At 37.3% G+C, this 9,281-nt stretch overlaps 1 protein-coding gene and 1 long non-coding RNA gene across 2 annotated transcripts in view; one reads left to right on the forward strand and one right to left on the reverse strand.

The window, feature by feature from the left end:
- The window catches only part of LOC140525894 (DLA class II histocompatibility antigen, DR-1 beta chain-like), a 79,886-nt gene that overhangs the window by 46,742 nt on the left and 23,863 nt on the right, over positions 1-9,281 (reverse strand). The gene's annotated exons all lie outside the window — the stretch shown is intronic.
- LOC140525891 (uncharacterized) lies at positions 391-5,037 on the forward strand. Its single transcript, XR_011974154.1, has 2 exons — positions 391-750; positions 3,526-5,037. It is a non-coding gene; the product is annotated as an uncharacterized lncRNA (long non-coding RNA).

A 9,281-nucleotide genomic window follows, 5' to 3' on the forward strand; every position in this document is an offset into this window, starting at 1 on the left:
ACTTTGATGTTATTGGTCTTTTTAGAACACTTTAGGGGGCAGAGACAAGACGGCAGAGTGAAAGTAGGGACTTGCTTGAGTTCTCCCCCAAATTCCTCCAAATACCTGTAAGAAATGACTCTAAACAAATTCTAGAGCTACAAATCCCAGAAAACGACAGTGACGCAAATCTCTAACCCTAGACAACCTGAAAGATCAACAGGAAGGGTATGTTGCACTGGGCTGGTGTAAGGGATTTGGAACTCTTGGGTTATCAGGGTCATGGTGTCCTCGGGAGAAATCTCTTGGGACATCATGTCCTTGCATGACTTATGTGATGGGCCACCCTTATGCAATAAACGACCTTCACAATTATCTTGAGCAAGAGCAACAACAGCCAAACATGTAAGCTCAGCACACAGTGTATACAAGCTTCTTGCATGCATCAAAGTAGAATGCCTACATATACTCTGAGCTAGCTGAGAATAAATGGAGTGCATATCATCCTTGCTCCCACCTCATTCATTTGCTCCTGGAAGAAAGATCTCATGCAGGCATAGATGTTTGGGGGACTCAACATTTTGGTGTCCATTGTGGGGCTCCTCTAAAAGATACTTGGTTCCAGAGTAAGAGAAGCAGACAGCACGGGGAAGCACAACTGGATGGAACAGCTGCGAAGAACAGCTGACACCCACAGTTTCACTTTCAGGATGACCAAGGACAGTGGGAAGCACCTGGGCCAAACTGGATTTTTGGAACAATTCCACTGGGGTAAGCTGTGTAAGCATCATTCTAACACTGACTTATCATGGAGCAACAACCAGCCACTTCACAAAAGGAAACCTATGCTAGAATCATATATAAGATCTCAAAAAAGCAGGGCTGCTCAGTACACCCATGGCAGATTTCAGAATTTATTTTGGTGAATAACTAGGCTCTCTGTGGAGATTACTTTCCTATCATGATCTTTTCTCAGTTTTTGGATTTTTCTTTTCAGTTTGTACATGAGTTCTGTCTCTGTGTGTCTGTGTGATTAATGCAGCCAACTCTGCTGCAGCTGGACTGTTATCTCTTTCCCTCCCCTGTTTCCCCTGCCTCTGATTGCTGTAGCATCAGGGAGAGAGAAACTAATCTTATATTATTCAGTTTATATGATTGCTAAACCAGTTTTACATAAGAAATACCAGGAAATAATATGTGAAGTTTTAAAGGGGCTTTAATCAAGGCCCACTAGAAGAACAACATGAGTATGAAGTTTAAGGAAAGCATAAAAGTTTTGGAAATTATTGGAAAGTTATTGGTAAAATTCTCTCTCTCTTTCTACCTTCTAACCCTGGCCATGCTGTGAAGATGGAGAGAAAGACAAGAAGAGATCAGGGAAATTTTCCCCCTCATATCAGAGAGGCAGATTGACTACCATTTTAATTAACTCATGCCTCTCCTAAAAGATAAAAGTTTTTGTGTAACGGGATACAACTAAAAAGTAGTTATTCTGGTCATATTTTAAGTGTAACATGTCACTCCTAATTGGATGTTTAAGACAGGTAAGAATTTGTTGTATTATTTGACACTAAGGCAAATTGTGAAAATGTATAAATCTGAAAATGAAAAAAAGATACCTCAGAGATAAAGCTATGAGCTCCCAAGTGGAAAGGAAGGAACTAGGTGTCACTGGACTTTGTTCCAGAGTCTCCCTCACTTCTACTTGCAGTTTTACAGCTTTTTCTCTCAAAAACCTTTTTAAGGAGTGGACACAGACATGAAATTTTCTTGAGTAAAAATTAGAATCATTAAGATTTTAATTTTACTCTGTAATCTAGAAATGGTGTTAGAGAAAGCAATTTTGAACCTAAATTTTGTTGAAACTAAAGATGTTGGGAATTTTATCAGTCCTGCAACCTTGTCTTATGTTTTGTAATTGTCATTTAGAAAACCAGGTATTTTCACCTTTGCCTGTTAAAGAAGTTACAGCTAAAACAATTTGGTTATCATTTATAAAAGTTGTAAGATTGTTAACGAAGTTTTTGAAGTTATTGTTTTAATGTTAAACCTAAAATTGTTCATTGATTACTGTGTGTGGAAAGCAATGAATGGAGTAAAAATTTTATTTAGACTGGTCCTGCCCATTCAGAACAGTGCTCTTGTATGTCTGGGGATTGGCAGACGTGGGATCCATGCCAATTCCTTTTATTTTGTAAAACTGTCAAGGCCTGTTTCATGTGAACAAGGTCATCAGTCCTAAGAAAGAAATTTGTTTGGGTTATAAAATTCATAAAAAATGAATGGGACTTGAATAAAAGTTGTAATAGATAGAAAGGATTTTTAACAATTGCCTTTTATATCAGAACAAGTTTTAAATTTGAGAAGGAAGGATCTTTGATGCAATCCCTTACATGTGTGAGTCCTGTTAATCTTCACTGCTTATTCCAACTGCATGGGAATACAAATAACTGTATTTGGCTTTAAGTTGTGATTAGTGAAATTTGCTGTTTAAGGTAAAATCATTTGGGACCATAAATATTTTTGTTTAAGTTTGAATTTGGGTGTAGTTGCTTGCATTAAATCAGTATCTGAGAGAACTACCACAAGTTATTCAGAAGGAATGTGATCCTCCACTGTTAACAGGTGAAGTTTGCACCTGGAAAGGAAATACTGAGGGGACAGTTCTGGACTCAATCTAGAATAGGATCCTCTTGGTCAGTTTCTCCATTGTGTCTTTCAAAAAAGAAATGTTTCTCACCTGACTATTCCTGAGTCTGGCTGTAATACAGATACTGCATGATTGGAAAATTTCACTCCTATCTGAATTCAAACAGAGTCATAGATGTTTTATCCTGTCATATTTGCTATATCACATGTCCCTACTTTTTTTCTTCTATAGCAAATTTCTATGATCAATAGCAAGTGACCAGCCATATATGTGAACCCCTTTGTGTAATCTTAGTGGGAAAACTAATATTATTTTTGTCTGAAATTGGAACATGTTCAGAAATTTATGTAGATGACTTAAGAATCACCTTAAGATGTTCCCATTGTTTAAAAGGATTTTAAAAGCAGTAATATTTTTTCTGTAATCAGTCTCTTACTGTTACTAATGTGAGATTCTATTATGCACTTTTATTAAAGCATTTTGTGATATCTAGGAATTATGTAATAATTAAGAATTTGATTTGTTTGAATATTTTAGGAATTCTTATTACTTGAGGACATTGTTGTACCAACAAAATTTTAATGAAGTTTAATTTTATAAGGTTTATTCTTGTTTCAATGTGAAAAGAAAACTATTGTTATAAAAGGTTTCAACTAATTTTCTTTGTAAATGTTTATTGACTCTTAAAATCAGGATAAAATTTAAACTGTTTTAAAGGAAGAAGACATATTTCTGCAAGAAGTATTTCCAACCAAACCAAATAAATTTTCATTTTCAAGAGAAGGTATTGCTAAAATTACTATGTAATGATCTATGAAGCAAAAAAAATCTTGCTGTTTTGATAGGCAACAGTTGAAATTCATGTATGAATGTATTCACAGCTTCATTTCTAATAGTTTTTCTTCCAGAATGAACATTATTGAGAAAAAGATAAACAAGCCTGTGAAACATCGATGAAAATCTATTCAGTTGTGAAGTTCAAGTTAGAAATCTCTTTTGTAAGACAATACAGCTATGCCATTTCTGACAACCAGTCTCAGAGGATTTAAGTATGTCGAGAAAGTGTGGGGAAAGTATTTTCAGAAGACAGAAATATGATGTAACTACCATGTTTAACCCCTTCTGGTCATTTTTTGACCTTTGTTTGCTTAATCTCCTTGCCAGATTTGTCTCCTCCAGGTTTAGTGTCTTCCACTTTAAAGATGACCATTTTGGCTTTATATGACCCACTGTCCATGACCCATCACCCTCTGGACCTGGTATCACACTAGCTACAGACCTCTCCAATGTTGGGAACCTGTGAGGCAAGGACATATCTATGTCCACTCTCAGCAGGAAGCAATTGCAGAAACCGAGACCTTCATCCCTTACTCCAAAAGATTTGGATTTCATCTATTTAAAAAGGGGGGAATGATGAGGTGTTTGGGTACATATACTTGGGCACTAATGTTAAAATCACATTTAAAAATCATATTTCTCTCTAGCCTCAAAATACTATCTCAGGCAGTTTCTCCCTCAAGGACACAGCCTGCTCTAGCAACACCCATTATCTCCCTTCTTCCTGTAGTAGTCAGCTACACCTATAGAACTCAACTGCCAGCTATGTACTGGGTCATAATGACATTTACTATTCACTGATCAATCATGTGTATCCTAGATTCAGACATATGTATGCTCTCAATTTTTTGAATGTCACCCCATTACTGTACCCATCATACATGGACATCATTGGCTGAACTTCATTGACTGTGATACTAATGAGGGACAGACATTGAATATTTCAGGTTATGTATTAAAATCCTGGCACAATATTACTTTGAAGATAGGAAGGATTCCGACATGCAGGAATTTCCAACACAACACTGGAGAAATGATCAATGGAAAAACAACGCCAGGGGTGTGGAAGATTTTTGCGACAATTGGAGGATCCACATCCTATACTGAAAAGAACAGGACAAATGGGATGTTAGCTAATCACATTTATATAGCTCGAGTATGTTTGAGGGGACAATATATGTTCATGTCGGGATGAAAGAAAAGTGTTACTATAGTAAAAAGTGTTAACGGTACCTTACAAGGGACTAAGAAGGACATTTACAACATCCCCTGCTTCAGCTTCAAGGTTTCAGAGTGTATAGATTATAAAGCCTCTGCTGTAGTGTCCATTATAACACGACCAAAATATGTACTTATGCCAGTAAAGACCAAGGGTTGTTATAGATCCAGAGCAGATCACATTTTCTGGGAATTAGAGCAGAAGATAGCAACTGGGATGCGACCAAGGGTTAAAAGATGTATTAGTTGTGCAATCTTAGGAATATCTTTGCTGATCTCATTGATAACATCCTCATTATCATTGGCTATGTCAGTATCCACAGTACAGAATAAAAGGGTACAAGCTAACTTCATGGAAGAGTTGGCACAAAATGTGTCTTTAGGGTTCCAGGAACAAAGCAAAATTGATTTGGACTTTTATACAGCGATCAAGGAATTCAGAGTTGCTATTGTAGCAGTTGGTGATGAGGTGGATGGGTTGGAATTTCATCAACGTTTGGTATGTGATTATCCCTGGACCTTTCTATGTTTGTCTAACAACCTGAATAATGAGTCAGATTATGATTGGCAAAGAATCAAAAACCATCTGAATGGAGTTATTGATAATCAGAATTTGACCCTGGAAATTAAGGATTTATGTAAACTTGCTTGAGCTATGCATGATGCAGCAGATTAAGATTTAACTCCTGATAAAATTGCACAAAATATTATAGATTTCTTCAAGTATTTATCCATTCCATTTATTTTCAGTAATATATCTCATGCTGGAATTGCTTTTTTCATGTGCCTATTAGTTCTTTTATGTATCCTACCATTTACTGTTAAGTTTGCATGCTTGGTGTTAAAAGGTGTGATTAAGAGGCTAGATCATAACACACAAGCTCTCTGGAAAACTCGTCATGAATACAAAAAGGGGGAATTGTAAGGGGTTTGGAACTCTCAGGTTATCAGGGTCATGGTGTCCTCAGGAGAAATCTCGGGACATCATGGCCTTGCCTGACTTATGTGATGGATCACCCTTATGTAATAACTTCACAATTGTCTTGAGCAAGAGCAACAACAGTCAAACACACAAGCTCAGCAGACAGTGTATACGAGCTTCTTGAATGTATGGAAGTAGAATGCCTATATATACTCTGAGCTAGCTGAGAATCAATAGAGTGCACACGATCCTTGCTCCTGCCTCATTCATTCACCCCTGGAAGAAAGATCTCATGCAGGCATTGATCTTTGGGGGACTCAACAGGCTAGGAGCGGTGGTCTGGCTTGTGCCACTCAGGCACAGATGGATCAGAGCAGGACTCAGGGGACTGAATCACTGGCATCTGTGACAAGTTTCCAGACTTCTTAACCTCCAAAAACCAAAGAGAGCATGGAAAATCAGTGGAAAAACTCTATTAGACTTGAATGGAGGAGGGTGCATTCCAGCTGGGGTCTAGGCCCAGCCTCTGTTCCAGGGTGGTAGTAGGAGCAGCAGCAAGAGCAGGAATAGCAGCAGCAGTAGCTGCTTCCACAGCTCTGGGCCCACAAATGGTGGAACACTGAGCAGCTTATGCAAAATCCCTCAATCTGGGTCAGTACACCCACCCCCACCCCCATCCCTACTGGAAGTAGACTCCTATTTTGACAGAGTTAAAAGGCAAATATTTGTGTGGGAATATGAGCTAAGAGCATAAAAAAATCAGACTATAGAATCTTACTTTGGTGAGAAAGAAGATGAGAACATGCAATTAGAAGACAACAAAGTCAAAGCTCCTGCATCAAAAGCTTCCAAGAAAAATATGAATTGGTCTCAATATGAATTGGCCCATGGAAGAGCTCAAAAAGGATTTTGAAAATCAAGTAAGAGAAGAAGAGTAAAGAATGGAAAGAGAAGATCCAGCCATTCTGGAGAGCAATTTGGAACTATGCCCCAAGGGCTATAAAAATGTGCATACCCTTTGACCCAGCAGTATCGCTTCTAAGGCTGTATCCTAAAGAAATCATAAAAATGGGAAAAGGTCCCACATGTGGAAAAATATTTATAGCAGCTCTTTTTGTGGGGTTCAAGGACTTGGAATTGAGGGGATGCCCATCAATTGGGAAATGACTGAACAAGTTGTGATATATAGTTTTGGTATAATGTAATGGAATACTATTTGCTATAAGAAATGATGAACAGCAGGACTTCAGAAAAACCTGAGAAGACTTATATGAAGTGATGCTGAGTGAAATGAGCAAAACCAGGAGAACATGATACATAATAATATGTACATAAACACAGGGTGTGAGGAGTGTTTCTGATAGACTTAGCCTTTCACAGCTATGCAAAGACCTAAAACATTTCCAAAGGATTCTTGATGCAAAATGCCATCCACATCCAGAGAAAGACTTATGGAACTGGAATGCAGAACGAAGCAGACTATTTTCTCCTGTGTTATGTTTTGGCTTGGTTTGGTTTTTCTCATTGTTTCTCCCATTCATTTTAATTCCTCTATGCAACATGACTTTACCATGGATATTCATCAAGTAAATGTCAAAGTCAAGAGTTTTATCTGGGAGTTTCAGATTCCAAGGCAATAATTTTTATTTCTATTTTCTACTATACCACATGCCCTAAGGAAGAAACATATTGGGGTGAGTAGAATGAATAGAGGAGTCTGATCTTGGCCTTGGATATAAAATGAGAATTCTCTTGGCCAGAGTAGCTCCATACAGATTTTTCAGTTTTCCTAGCACTCCTCCTTCCTCCTTTTCTAAAGAAATACTGATTCAAGGTAAGGTAGATGCATTTCCAGTAAGATCAGGGGTGAAACAACGATGTCTATTATCACCACTGTTATTCAATATGGTATTAGAAATGTTAGCTGTACCAGTTAGACAAGAATATGAAATTGAAGAAATAAGAATAGACAAAGAAGAAACTAAGTTAGCACTCTTTGTAGATGATATGATGATATACTGAGAGAATCCCAGAGATCCAAGTAAAAAACTACTTGAAATAATAAACAACTTTGGCAAAGTTACAAAATAAACCCGCACAAGTCTTCTGCATTCCTATATATTAGCAACAACGTTCAAGAGCAAGAGATAGAAAGAGAAATCCCATTTAAAGCTAGGGTAGACAGTACAAAATATTTGGGAATTTACCTGTCAAAACAAACCCAGGGACTGTATGAACACAATTACAAGACACTTTTTGCACAAATAAAGTCAGATCTAAGTAAGTGGAAAAACATCAGTTGCTCATGGGTAGGCCGAGCTAATATAATAAAGATGACAATTCTACCTAAATTAATTTACTTATTTAGTGTCATACCAATTAAACTATCAGATAATCATTTTCTAGAGCTGGATAAAATACTATAAAAATTCATCTGGAAGAACAAATGGTCCAGAATATCAAAGGAACTAATGAAAAAATTGCTAGGGAAGGTGGCCTAGTGCTACCAGATCTCAAACTGTATTACAAAACAGCAATTATCAAAGCCACTTGGTAATGGCTAAGAAATAAAAGGGTAGACAAGAGGAATATGCTAGATACTCAAGACACAGTAGGCAATGAATATAGCAATCTCCTGTTGGACAAACCCAAAGACCTCACCTTCTGGGATAAGAACCCACTGTTTGACAAAAATTGCTGGGAAAACTGGATAAGAGTGTGGCAGAAACTAGGCATACACCCATGCCTAACACCATACACAAGAATAAAGTCCAAATGGGTACATGATCTAGGTATAAAAATTGATACCATGGGCAAATTAGAGGAGCAAGGAATAGTGTATTTAACAGATTTTTGGAGAAAGGAAGAATTTTTGATTAAAGAAGAGATATAAAGCATTATGAAGTGCAAGATGGATAATTTTGATTACATTAAACCGAAAAGTTTTTGCACAATGAAACCTAATGCAACCAAAATTTTGAGGGATGTAGTATATTGGGAAAGAATTTTTGCAGCTAGTGTCTCTGATAAAGGCCTCATTTCTAGAATATATAGAGAACTGAGTCAAATGTACAACAATACAAGTCATTCCCTAATTGATAAATGGTCAGAGGATATGAACAGACAATTTTCAGAGGAAGAAATTAAAGATATCTATAATCATATGAAAAAATGTTCTAAATCACTTTTGATTAGAGAGATGCAAATCAAAACAACTTTGAGGTACCACAGCACACCTATCAGATTGGCAAACATGACAGAACAGGAAAATGATAAATGTTGGGGAGGATGTGGGAGAGTTGGAACACTAAGTCATTGTTGGTGGAGCTGTGAGCTCATCCAACCATTCTGGAGAGCGGTTTGGAACTATGCCCAAAGGGCTACAAAAATGTGCATACCCTTTGACCCAGCAATATCCCTTCTAGAACTGTATCCCCAAGAGATCATAAAAATGGGAAAGGGTCCCACATGTACAAAAATATTTATAGCCAGCACTCTTTGTAGTTGCCAAAAACTGGAAATCAAGGGGATGCCCATCAATTGGGGAATGGCTGAATAAGTTGTGGTATGTGAATGTAATAGAATACTATTGCACCATAAGAAATGATGAACACGAAGACTTCAGAGAGTCCTGGAAGGACTTATATGATCTGATGCTGAGTGAAAGGAGCAGAA

Source organism: Notamacropus eugenii, chromosome 2 (assembly GCF_028372415.1).
Source record: "Notamacropus eugenii isolate mMacEug1 chromosome 2, mMacEug1.pri_v2, whole genome shotgun sequence".
In the NCBI taxonomy this organism is placed as follows: Eukaryota; Metazoa; Chordata; class Mammalia; order Diprotodontia; family Macropodidae; genus Notamacropus; species Notamacropus eugenii.